The sequence below is a fragment of the Bombus impatiens genome, unplaced genomic scaffold (assembly GCF_000188095.3).
Source record: "Bombus impatiens unplaced genomic scaffold, BIMP_2.2 scf_0128, whole genome shotgun sequence".
Classification (NCBI taxonomy): domain Eukaryota; kingdom Metazoa; phylum Arthropoda; class Insecta; order Hymenoptera; family Apidae; genus Bombus; species Bombus impatiens.
The window spans coordinates 367238-380574 of NT_176547.1; the positions used below are offsets into that span (position 1 = coordinate 367238).

Consider the following 13337-nt stretch of genomic DNA (forward strand, 5'->3'; position numbering starts at 1 on the left):
CCCCCGCTCAAAAGGGCATGAACCTCGTCGATCTAATTGCGGGGTTGGAAAAAATATTATAGAAAAGATGTTTCAGGATCGTGTTCGATCCAAGAATTTATTTTTTAGCAAGTTATAAGTTTATTGGCTCCCCCGTTGCGTACCATTTTCACATCGTTCTTTGAAAAACTCTATTGTTTCTAACGGCTTGCGATAGTTTTTATCTTGGTCCCCGATGGTGACATTCTTTAGTTATGTGATGCGCCTTAAATGTCATTTTCTATCAATGGAATGAAGAAAAATATTTTGTCCTTGTTTTATGTTAAAATTCTTTTTGTGTTTGCGGTTCGTCACAGTGGAGCCTCAACATTCTGCAGCTCTTTCTTTTTACTTGTTTTAATCTGTTATGCTGTGGTTACAACGGGTGCGTGTTGTAACGAATGAAACACGTGAAGATGGAAATGCACGTAGTTATTCAGAAGAATTTATGTAGAACGTCGCAGAACACGTGGGAAATATTTATAGCGTTAATGCTAGGCATCAGAATGATGAAGAAAGTTTCATCCCAGATTCACGAACTTAAGCAAATGACAGAACGTGAATAGCATTTTGTCCATTCTACCAGAGTGAGAAATATGAAGCGTGAGTGGGATAAAAAGAATGATCTGTCGGCTAATTCATTGATAGTAGCATACTTCTAGCGTAAAATAAAAATTATTTATATTTACTTCGAAGTAAGTCTCAAACGATATTTTTGTACGTGAACTGTTTTCATCGACTATAATTAATCTCTGTTAATATTTTACGATACTCTGTATGTTTAATCGATCTGTCGTATTCGACAAAATGACAGTTCGTCAGAACATCGGATCGTACTTTAATCAGCATCAACGTCATTTAGATCGATTTTAATTTCTGTAATGTAAATGTGACGCGCTTTATCTTTGAGATAACTAAAACATGTAAAAAGAAAAATAAGAAATTTATACGTAACGAAATTTATTATAAATATATTGTACGTATGTAACAGATTGTCTTAGTCGAATGTTCAATTTCACAACAAAGGTTCAATTTCCATTCTTATAGGAGATTCCTAACAAAGGAAATTGTCTAGCGAATTGACTTGCTCATTGACATTCTTATCCTTCGATCTTTTTCTTTTCTCATTTTCATTAAACAAGATGGAATTTCTTCCGTTAAGTTCTTCGATGGAATTCGAATAACGTTGTGGGAGGCAAACTATCGGAATTTTGGGATTTATACGGTGGCCCACTTTCGAAGCTCATGAATTATGCAAATACGAAAACGGGTTCTCGAGCGCGGTAATTGGAGGGAAGTGGGTTTCTTCTTTTAAAAACACTGATCACCGAACTTTCGCGCCCGTTCCGATCGATCTGTGTTTCTTCTTCGTTCCTAACATTCAGAAATATTCTTCAAAAATATATAACGTGAATTTTCTATTTACGGCGGTATCTTCGCTATCCTTGATAAATAATCCAAAATCTAAATTACACATAAAACCTCGCGTATTTTCTATTTATATTTAACATCGTCGATAAGATCCATTTAAAGCATCAAACTCTTATAAATACAAAAACAGATTTTATATCTAAAGCATCTATTTTTACACCTATACCGATTAACATAAACCTTCAACTTTGAACTTTGACAAGAAAGAAAGGCGTATTGATGACAAAAGACAAGGAAGGCTCACTCGTATGTTAATACAACGTTTATACAACATGTTAAACGTGTTAACCATCAATGAACGATCTACACCGTGTCATTATCTCGTTTCACCTATAAATTTCATTCTTGATTTACTCTCTCTGAAGTTCTTTTTTTTTACTAAAAAAATGTTTACCGAAGTAAATGATCGTATAACGTAAAAGAGGTATTAATTAGTAATAATAGATTCATTAAATTTTCTGCAACCGTAGTATGACTGAAAATTACAACTTGAACGTACACGATTCAGTTTACCTACAAACAGCTAAATTCACAAATGACAGAATTTTCCATCATTTTTCCGTAGCTACGTACCATACCAAACGTCTGTCAATATAAATATAAAAATTCACCAACAAAGAAGTAACAAGTATTCTTTTTCCCTTCACATCTTATACAAAGCGTATCTTCTTCCGCTCTTCCTCTCTCGTGTAGACGATTCTTTTACTCGGTGTGTTCGCGTACTCGGGTTGGCGAAGCTCCAAACGTTTGAATCGTTGCTTTACTCGATATCATATCGCCACCGCGGCCTCTCCTTTTCGCGTTTTGCAGTTCGAAAACCTTTCTGTCCGTTTTATCGAGTGTCGGCTTGTTCGCCGCAGATGTATCGATCGTGTTGCACGATTTCGCACCGTTCCACCAACTGTGCCGAATTATCGGAACATTTACGAGCCGTATTTAGCCGACTCGAATTCGCTCGGTGTTTTCGCTAGTTCCGCTTCCGGATCGTTTGGTCCTGTGTACGTTAAGTAGCCTACGAAACTTTAACGTACACAGTTTCTGAAACTCGGAGATGTTAGGAAATATCCTATTTGATCCGCGCGATCGAACTACCGATGTATTGGTTTAAAGTACCATCAAACAGAATTTAAAATTATATTTCTCCGATACTTTGTGTCTTCTTAGATTGATCTAACTGACATTGATTTGATTATTAACTTTCAATTCGATCCTGATCCTGTTAATATAAGAGGATTAAAAATCTTGATAAAACTTGATAAAATCGAATTAAAAGAAGGAACGAACGAATAGAGATGCTATTGAATATTTAATCTCGTTACTCTTAATTCTTGTACAACAAGATCAAGTATATTTCTTCTAGTGTTTCATAATTTTATCGAGAAGCTGAAACGAGAATTACAAAATTTGCAGAAGCCAGAACTAAATATTTTCGATATGAATAAAAAACAAAAACATGTTCTTTTCGTAAAATCGTAAAATCTGAAACAATTTCCAATATTAGCTCATTGCCGTATACGACATGATATGTACTTTTCTTCACAAGGAAATAGACAATTCCAAATCAGAGCCGATCCACTTCGTTTTATCCAAATTTCTGCATTTCGCCATAACCAGAGTACACGATTGATCTATATAATATTCCAAAAATTAATAATGACCAGTTTCGATGGAGTTGTTTAATATGGTCTCGCGTGGCCGTGAAACATAACTTTCTGTATCCTTCCCTCACCGGTAATAAACAACATCGATTATACGAGCAACCATATAACCGAAGAACACCTGTTTCTCCCTTCCAACCTACGAAATACATATTCCAAAGTTGCGACAAGTATGCAGAAGGGTTTCGCGATAAAATAGGCAGCAGATGGTCATGGTATTATCGACTCCTCGTATTGGTTCGAACAAGTTAACGTCTATTATTATATAGATTACGCCTGCTTGCCGACCTCGGACAGACTAATGATGCCAGCGAAGTTTCCATCCTATGCACACACGGAGGTGTTGCCATCCGTGCAGATGACACCCTCACCCACCAGCCAACCGCACGATGCACACCCTTCGCTTCGGGCTGTAACGCGTCTTTCGTCTAACAAATTGACGTCGATAAACGAGAATATTCGCTATGTCCTCGGAAGAAATAGATTTTCTAAATGATTCGCGTTTCTTTAACGATATCGCGAAATACGGATGACAGATAATAGTGGGTTCATTACGCGTTAATAGATTGTGGATTTTTCATGCATTCATGAAAAATTCAAAACTAAGGAGAATGCATGTAAAATTCTATAGAATATTTAAAATAAAGTACGTACACGTTATATTATCTAGCGGATGAAATAAATCTCTCCCTAAATTCCACTTCTGTAATTACTACAATAAAAGTACGAATTTGCATAAATATCCGCAGGCTGGTTACTAGTGCTAGTGATAAATGAGAGGGCTCAGAGGAAAAACGTCACGAGTAATAGTTTTATACGTTTGTGAGAAATTTGGAGGTTGAGAAATGCACGGAATACGCATAATGGGCAAAAAATATATGAAATATTCGAAGTGTGGTATTTATTATGGATATTTAGTAGCTGGAACAAGTTCCTCTCTAGGTTCCATTTCCTAAATTATATTCATAAAGATATGAATTTCCATGAATATCCGTACTTTGGTTCTGAGTAAGGAGATCTGTGTTTCTCGATTAAAGAAACAAATTGTAGAGTTTGTTTATTTGTTTGTTAATAGGAAAGATAGTTAATAGTTAAATGGAAAGCGATAGAGTGAAACGAGGGAAACAGGAAGAAGTTCAGTGGGAGAATGGAAAGAAAAATTGAAACGTGTACGATATTATGATACAATGGTTACTAAAATTAAATCAGTAACTTGATTCTAATAAATATTAGCGGATTATCGTTGGAAGTACAATTTCGTGTTGTAATTAAAACGGATGTTTGGAAGGATGTTGTAGATTCATGAAAAGTAATCTTACACGGAGAATAAATCTTTAATAGACTTTTTTTTTTTTACTGAATGCGAATTCTTCAAAAAACATCGAAATAATCGTGATTATATCGCAATTAATACAAAACGATATACATATGGTTTGATATATTTACTGAATAAATTATACGAAATAGAAAATTGATATATGACGACAAATATTACGTCCCGAAGTACGTACGACATCTCTGGCGACTTACAACTCTCTTTTATATTAAAGAAAAATCCCCTTTCACCTTCTCTACCTATAACCGTTCATTCGCGCTATTTTATATACCAACGCAGCCCATCATTCACCCAGGCCCAAATATGGTAAATGCGATGGCGGCTTTTCCACGTCACTGAGGGTTTTACCGATAGACCTCGTTCCCTTTCCCTATCCTGTACTTTCGCTTTTACGATTCTGCTTTGAAACTACGATATTACAGTGTTTTAGTATGTAGCTTTGATAGTTTACATTTTAACGAACAGGAAGATTTCTACTGGGAGATCTTGCCACTGAATGTCCCATGGACCATATAAAAAGTAAATTTAAGAAACTAGTATTCCCTTCTTTTTTCTTGTACATTTAGCATTAAAATTAAATATACCATTTAAAATTCCTTATAGTTATACAAGGTCCTTGTGATAACTGTTACAAGCTGCTTTTTTTAAAATTATAAATCTAAAATGCGCGTCATTCTTTAATAAAATGGAACAGGAGAATAATCGTTTCGAATAGAATGAATTTCGAATGTACTGCTGAAGGAACAAACGTTTGTTGCCTCATTTTTTGTTAATAGAACGACATATCAATATTTTATTTGCGGCTAAATATCTCTTGCCAAACCTTGTAGCATTTACCAAAAATATATATTTTTAACTGGTACAATTAAAAGATTATAACAAACCGTCGAGAAATAATACGAATATGTTCTATGTTAAGAATCATTTTATTAAATATTCCTCTCTTTCAAATAGAATAATTCCATCAGAACATAATTCCAAACCAGAACAGAAAATTCAAGAAACCGTTATTTTTTATTATAAATATTCTATAGCCACGGCTAAAGGTGGAAATTTATCTAGAATTTTCTTCCGAGAATACATTCGTAAACGTTCGGCTCAGCCGTTAACAAAGAAGTTGCACGTGTCATAGAAGCGTCGAGTGTACTTATTAATTATTTCAAGAAGCTTTTCTTCCCCGTCTGACCCCTATTCCCGCGTGGTATTCCCGCGCGAAAAAGTTTCCAGAAGTCGGGACGTAACTCGCAGGGGCCGTCAACGGGAACGGTTCGCTACTCGTCGTCGAGGAAATTCTTCTGGAAGACTCGAATATTGCAGGAATTATTTTTCACTCGAAAAGTTTCAAACATCCCGGTCCGTAATGTAACCAAACTCCCTCCGCGAGATCTCGAGTGGCCCGGAACGAAGAAAGTCGGACGATTCTCGCGGAACTACTTGATGACAAAAAAGAAAAAAAAGAAGGAAAGGAAATGAGGGAAAAAAACATGATTCCCACTTGACGGGACTGTACTAACGAGCTTGATCACGCACGCGACATGCATGTGGAAATGGGTTAATGAAACGTTAGAAGTTAGTGGAAGTCTTTTTCGATGTGAGACGGAGTCGTACGAATTTGTCCGCGTTCTTCCGTTTCTCTTTCATCAAATGAGAGATTTTATAATTAATAAGTTGAAAGAGATACCACTAATTATGTATGGAAATTAAAGCGTGTTTGTGAATGGAAAACGTTTTCAGAGGAGATTGAATGAATTAAAATTCGAATGAAACGCAAGTTGTTCCAAGCTTACTTTAATAGAAGGTAAATAAAACTTGATGAAGGTTTGATGTTTGAAATGGTTATTGACTATACTTTGATATCAGGTGTGTTAATGGTATGAGATTGGTATTTGATTTGTTAAATGAGAAACCTTCGTGAAATAATTTCGTAATTATATTAGAAAAATAATTATATATAAAACATTTTTTATTTATATTTATAAAAATATGAATTTTCGTAAATCTCATCAGTCTAGTAATAGCTACTATAAGTTCCACACACAGAATTCAACAAAAGCATGGTGTTTTCACATTCAATAAAATACAAGATCTCGGCTAAAACTCACCAACTTTCCTTGCTCGGAGGGTTCTGTAAACGCAACTAGATCTTCAATTCAACGAATATTACTCGCGACAATGCGATGGCAGCAGCAACGCGATGCTGGTTGCGCGTTCTACTCCCGTCTTCTAAGACACTCGAAACCGTAATTTAGCGTCAAGTATAGACGCGTATCTGGAATTGTCCCCTCGTATTATATTTAGCAACTAGACAACAAGTAATTCCAACTACGGTTCACGGGCCATTTAAGTTGCTAACTCGTCCTATCACGCGTGTTCCTACTTGTCCTTTAACAGCCGTCTCTACGGTCTACGTGCGCATACATACGTACGTACACATACATACAGACACCTGTACACGGCGTTCTTATCAGAATTATCAGGGCCTCTGTTTCCTGGGATCCCTTCCTCGCCGCGAACTTACCGCCGCACAATAGAGAAAGTTTCCTCGATTTACCGATTATCTCGGCCTCGAGCAAAGTTACTGCAGTAGCTCGGCCGCCAGATTTCTAGAATTCACCGATGAACGGTTATATACGAGAGCCAAAGTGAATATCAGCTCGACGTGATCGTGTAGGTGTATTATGTTTTCAGAATTCCGCAGCCACTCCTGTGGCGGAAAGCGAACACGCGCTTCCGGGCTAGGAGAAGCACAGACATCCAAGGGAAATGCAGTTTAGAGAGGAATCTCCGCAGGGGAGTTAACAATTTGCAGTTGAAATATTTTTTATGACCATTGGATACAAAGCAGAGTAACGTTATTAGCGTAGATATCGGGTTGGTCACTAAGTGATTGCGGATTTTGTCATTAGGTGATAATCTATCTATCAAGTAACGAAATAGTTGGAAGATAATAACCGCTCTTTATTGGATGTGGACTTTGAATTTCTTTCTGTCGGTAAGACAATTTTGAACCTCATCTATGCAAGAAATGTTGAATTCCGGCTGGAATGTTCATCTGTATTTGTCTCATTCGCCGAATATTGCACTCTTGTTGTTATATATTGCGATCTTTGTGGAATTTATTCGAAAGACACAGGTAAGAATCGAAATACTTTGGAAAGTATCTGAGAGAATTTATCGCCGAAAAAGGTAAGAAATTTGTCAAAGAAAAGTAAAATTATAAATCGGGAAGAGTTTACCTATAGTTAAATCACACGTTGTAGGATTTTTTTAAATCGCGTGAAAAAGTTGTTTTCGAACAATTTTTCTTATTAACTAAATGAGAATAAAAAATACGTGTTTTCATTCCTATAGAGACACGTCTATTTCTAAGAATCGTTGTACATCGATATCAATTAATACGGTAGGAAAGACATTTCATATTCCCTCTCAATCCTTATAGAACAATCAAAAAAGAATTTATATTAGTATTTATAAATAAACTAAAAATGAATGATAAAAATGAAATTATTAGAGGCATTGGAAAATTAATATGAGTAGACAATTGACGAAACTGAAGGTAGATAATAATTATGATCGATCAGCATTAATCATCATAACTAAAAATATATTCTTATTTGTTCAGCTAACCAAACTTACCCTCCTAACAACGTCGTAAATCGAAATAAATAAATCCGCACTTTCTATCTATTCATACACGTACAAAAAAGAAAAGTGTTTCCGGGAAACTTTGAAATTCGCAAATCACCCAAATAAACCAAAGACGGTAATCGCAAGGCAAACTCCTGCTACAAGCCTAAGAGATCGCTTCTGTGAGAATTTCCTTTCTCGATTTTAACTTCATCGGGTCGAGGGTTTGGCTAAATAAAAAAAAGAAAAACGCGCAAAGACCAACTTCTCTCACAAACACGGATTAAGGCTCCCAGTCGTGATATTTATCTTGAGTTGGATATTATTGCGAAAAAAATCGGGAGATCAAGCTCGCTGCTTCATTTCCTGCGCATGTCCGGAACCGCCGGCGTCCTTGGATTTTTCATTTCGAGCAAGGGCTGGAAGTCGGCGCAGGAAACAGCCATTATTCTTTCTCCGCTATATGTGGCGCACAAGACGCGTAATAACGCAATGGAATTTCCCGAGAACCGTCCAGTTTCCCTGGCGGACCCTATATCTCTTTTTCTCTCTCTCTCTTTTCTTCGTTTTTCTTTTTGCTCCTTTTTCTTTTTTTTTTGGTCGATCTTCTTTTGAGATTTTCCACAAAGTGAGACTTCTACTTCCAACCCTTTCATCTTCGTCGCTTGATCGAGCATGCTGAGACGCGAGCGGAATCGTATTAGCCTCAAGATTCAGGAGAATTCATCGTCATGGACGCCTAGACTTTTCGGTCGATAGCAAGAAAAGAAAGAAGTGACAAAGGTGAGAGAAAGAAGGAAAGAGAGAGTCTGTGGTGTTGCGCCTGTTTCTACTTGACAACGCGCTGGTGATTAATGATGGTCATTCTATCAACAAGAATAGAATACATATACCTATCATCCCGAACAACCTTGTGTCACAGAAATGTGACGAGAAATGGGGACTGACTTTGACAAAATTGCAGGTTTTATCGTGGTCCACATACTTGGTTTGAAGCGATGAGTTTAAGAATTAGATTAAGCTAATTTAATTAGGGTTATTAGAATAAGAAGGATATTCGAGTCAAGTAACTTGTCTTGCAATTTGTCAAATTCCGCGTTCGTTCACTCGATGCACCGCGCTTGTCGCTCGTTAAATTAATATCGGATGGCTGATTCAAACGAGTGGAATAGGCGCGAAACGATCAACTATCCGCAAAAGATGCGCCACCGAAACTATGTTGCGAAGCTTCGAGAAACTCATGGATCGATGGTTGGAGTAAAGAGACAGAAGCGCCAAAGGATTGCTTCTCGAGACGATTCTCAAATAAAATACAAATAACCCGTCACATAGGGTTGGCGGTCAGCAAATTTGGTACGAAAGCTAAATCGATTTTGATTTTTCTCTGTCTTGCTGGACTCGATCGAGAGTTCGTCAAGGCCCAGACGAAAGTCCAAAAATGTGCATGAGAGACCCAATCAGTATGCTCGTTAGATGTTACTAGCGCATTTCCGTGCACTCGAGTCGCGAGCAACCCTTGGCGGGAAGCGGGCAAACAACACGTGGACGAACACGAGACTTCGTACGCTTAGGTAATGGTCGTGGAAATTCCTTCTGGTGATATCGACAGATCGGTCCGTTATAATTAGTTAAATTATCCTTCGCGTGAGTAATCGCGTTTATGACAGGTTCGGCTATTGTAGTATCGTGGACAAAAAGGCCTAAGAGATATCGGGTAAACCATAAACAATGTCGCGAGAGCCGAGGCGTCGTCGGGTCCATCAATGTGTCGTCGGTCCTTCAATTGAATATTTTCGTAGAAAAGGCCCACATGACCCTGGCCACGAATGTTTGCGGAAAAGAAAAGGAAAAGGGATGCTAGAACAGTCAGCGTCAGTGGAGAAGCCAGAGAGTGTGAATCGAGAAGTCAGAGAATGCGAGTTGCGTTGTCGAGATAGTATTGCTAGCGTTGGCGTGAGAGTGTGGTCCGCGTGGGAGAGAGAGAGAGAGAGAGAGAGAGAGAGAGAGAGAGAGAGAGAGAGAGAGAGAGAGAGAGAGAGAGAGAGAGAGAGAGAGAGAGAGAGAGAGAGAGAGAGAGAGAGAGAGAGAGAGAGAGAGAGAGAGAGAGAGAGAGAGAGAGAGAGAGAGAGAGAGAGAGAGTTGGATCTGTTGTGACGAGAGTTGCAAATTAACTATTGATTTGTCTAGATTATAGTACGTTATTGTGATTAGTTTACGTTAAACAACCATCGTTCTTCTGCTTGATCAACATCTGTACAATCCATTTATTGTAAATAAAGCATCATCAATAATAATATTTTATTTCCGATACTACACTATCGAGACAGGATGGACATAGAAAATTATAAGCACTGTTATCACGGCTAAGAAAAACCGTGTTAATGTTTCGATTAAAAAAATTGTCTCTTGTCTTCGAAACTTGGCGTCATAAAATTATCGACGATCCTCGTGTTGTTGTTCCTTCGGACAGAACATTGGTTATGAACAATTTTTATTTTTATTTCATTATTCAATAGCATGTGTATATTATCTTATTTTTGAAAATTGTTGTGTCGCTTATTTGCATGTACTAACTTCTCGCTGATTCAAATAACTCTGCTATGCTTTTTCTAAATAATGAACAATAATAAAATTTCAGTTATTTTCTCGTTTTTTCATCGTTTTTCTTGCTATAAGTAAAGTACAGGATATTTTTTAATTATTTCGTTATTTTATCAAAGACCAATGGTGTCCCATAATATATAACAAGTTTGACTAATTTTGTAGGAAGTTCAAAATAGAATTTTAAGATGTTGGAGATTAAGTGATTCAAATGGTCCCACTTTACTATGTGTACCTATGTATATTCAATATATTCAATTTAGCTTCTAGTAAACGACACGTGATATGTAAATAAATATATATTTCTTTTCGTGTCTTCGTCTGTGGCGTGAGATACTCACTCGTTCGATTCTTAAGAAAATGTGAGTTTCTATATGTTCGATTTAACTTTCAATGAAAGTATCGAGGTGAAATAATATTTCCAATTAAATTGAATTTACTGGTAATCCAGACAATCATCAGAAACAAACGTAATTATAATTTAATTCTATTATATTGTAATTTAATTACACTAATTAACGCGCACTATATTTTATAAAGAAGGAACAAGTATCTTAATTACTGGTAATGGTACAACGATCTCTATTATGTACCCCATAAATAATAAAATAAAAACAATGGAATATTCGAAGCAGCTTTAGTAGCGTTTTTGACGTCGATCGAATTCAAACCGTTTAATTTCCAACTCGAACAGTCGAATCGAAATTTCGATTTAAATATTTAACATTCTATCAATCGAAATCGACTACGCATAATTAAAACATTACGATAACTCGTCAAATAGAACGTTACTTATTATTCCTGGAACAGCGCAATGAACGTATCAGTGTATTTATGAAACGTGTTTTCGTACAGTAATAAAAATTGCACAAGCAATACGCGTAACAAGTTGCACGATTAAACTTCAGCGAAGAACAATACCGCGTGTTGTACAATTTCGAGAGCGCCAGATTGCTCGCCTTAACGTTCTCTCGCAACCCTTTTTGATTTTCAGCCTGTTTTCCCGGGAGATAGCAGCGCCGTGAGATTTTCTTTTTCCTCGACACGCTTTATCTGCACTTTGATCGGAAAAGTTAGCGCGACGCGAAAAAAAGAAGAAAGGCCGGGATGAAATCTCTCGCGGATGACGCGAGAAGTTTTCACCCTCGTATTTGTCTCGTATCGCGATCATTTTTAACAAACCGCGAAACCATCGGGAAAAGGAAAGAGAACAGGCGAGGAAAAAAGGAGCTCTTCGATTGCCAACGGAAGCTGGCAATAGGGGAGAAAACGGGCGGTGAACATCCGCCCTTTTCCGACTTGTTTTATGGAAGATCACCGACACGATAAGAAACTGCCTGTGTCTGACAGCTTTCCGATGGCAAAACGACGAAACGGAGATGTTGAGCACCTGGCTCGCGAGAAGATGTGTTCTCGAACGAACCACCTTAGATCGAGAACCGAGACTTAGATCGAGAATCTTCGTCTCCTCAAGATGTCTGCTACATAGAATTCCTTTCTTCTATTTCTCTTTGTGAAATAAAATCGGCGAGCTACTAAAATGTTCGTAAACTTTTCTACAGATTTTTACGATTACCATACAATATCACAGATCTTGTCTTTGATTAATAGTTAAATGTGTTATTTGCTTAATAAACGATAAGCGAACATACCACTTGTAATAAATGAGTTTCATCAATTTTGGAACCTAATTTAGAAGTGGTTAAAGGTTAATCGATTAAATTATATAGGTTATCACGAAACTTCTTCTTTTCAATATTCCACATCGTAGCAAGCTAAAAAAAACAAACTGAAAGTTCTGTTAGAAGGTTCGAAGCAAGTTCGAGCGAGTTTCGTTCGAAGGAATAGAAGACTAAATACAGTTTATCGACATTTATTTCGCGTGCACGGGGTCTGATTAAAATTTGAAATAGCCAGCTATGTTTCTTCCAACTCGGTTACGTTTCATGAATATTCTCCGTGTAGTTAAGTTTACAAACGTTTCCTCTTCCCTTTTTTTCGTTTCTCATTTTTTACTTTCCTCTTTTTATCCTCCGTACTTGTTAAAATACTTTTTCATAGAGACTATGATGACGATGGCTGCGCGACCTTTTATGACGTTCATGAGCGAACGTTAACTTGCAAGTAAACGACAAAAGCTTTCGTTGCGTTATCGTGTAATTGAAATGTCGGCGACGCCATTAACAAACACCAAACGTTGTCCTGTTGTGGCTTCGTAATTCTCTGTAACTATGTTGGACGTTGCATCGAGTTACTTTATTAAAATGTGCATTGTCCATAGAGATCTAATTGTATTATCGTCATCTTTTTATTGTTATCTTCCATTAAATTTCATCTTATCCAGAAATATCTGCTTTTACCTTGCTGTTTTCTAAATTCTTCCCTTTAAAATGTTCTTCTTCCTGAAATGTTTGTTTCTTCCTTTGGTATTGTTAACCGTAAATTAATTATTGTAGTTTCCTACTTTTCTAAATGTTAATGCTTAATTACAGGTGTTATATTGAATTTGCCTTTTTTGTATAATTTTGATAGTAACAGACTGTACGAAATGTTTTCTAAATGAAAGTGTTTTCTAAATTCTTCCCTTTAAAATGTGCTTTGGAATGTTTACTTCGTCCTTTGGTATTGTTAATCGTAAATTAATTATTGTAATTTCCTACGTTTTT

General features: G+C 36.8%; 1 protein-coding gene across 2 annotated transcripts in view; it reads right to left on the minus strand.

The window, feature by feature from the left end:
* Positions 1–13337, minus strand: part of LOC100749550 (glutamate receptor 1) — a 339260-nt gene that overhangs the window by 106731 nt on the left and 219192 nt on the right. The window lies entirely within an intron of this gene.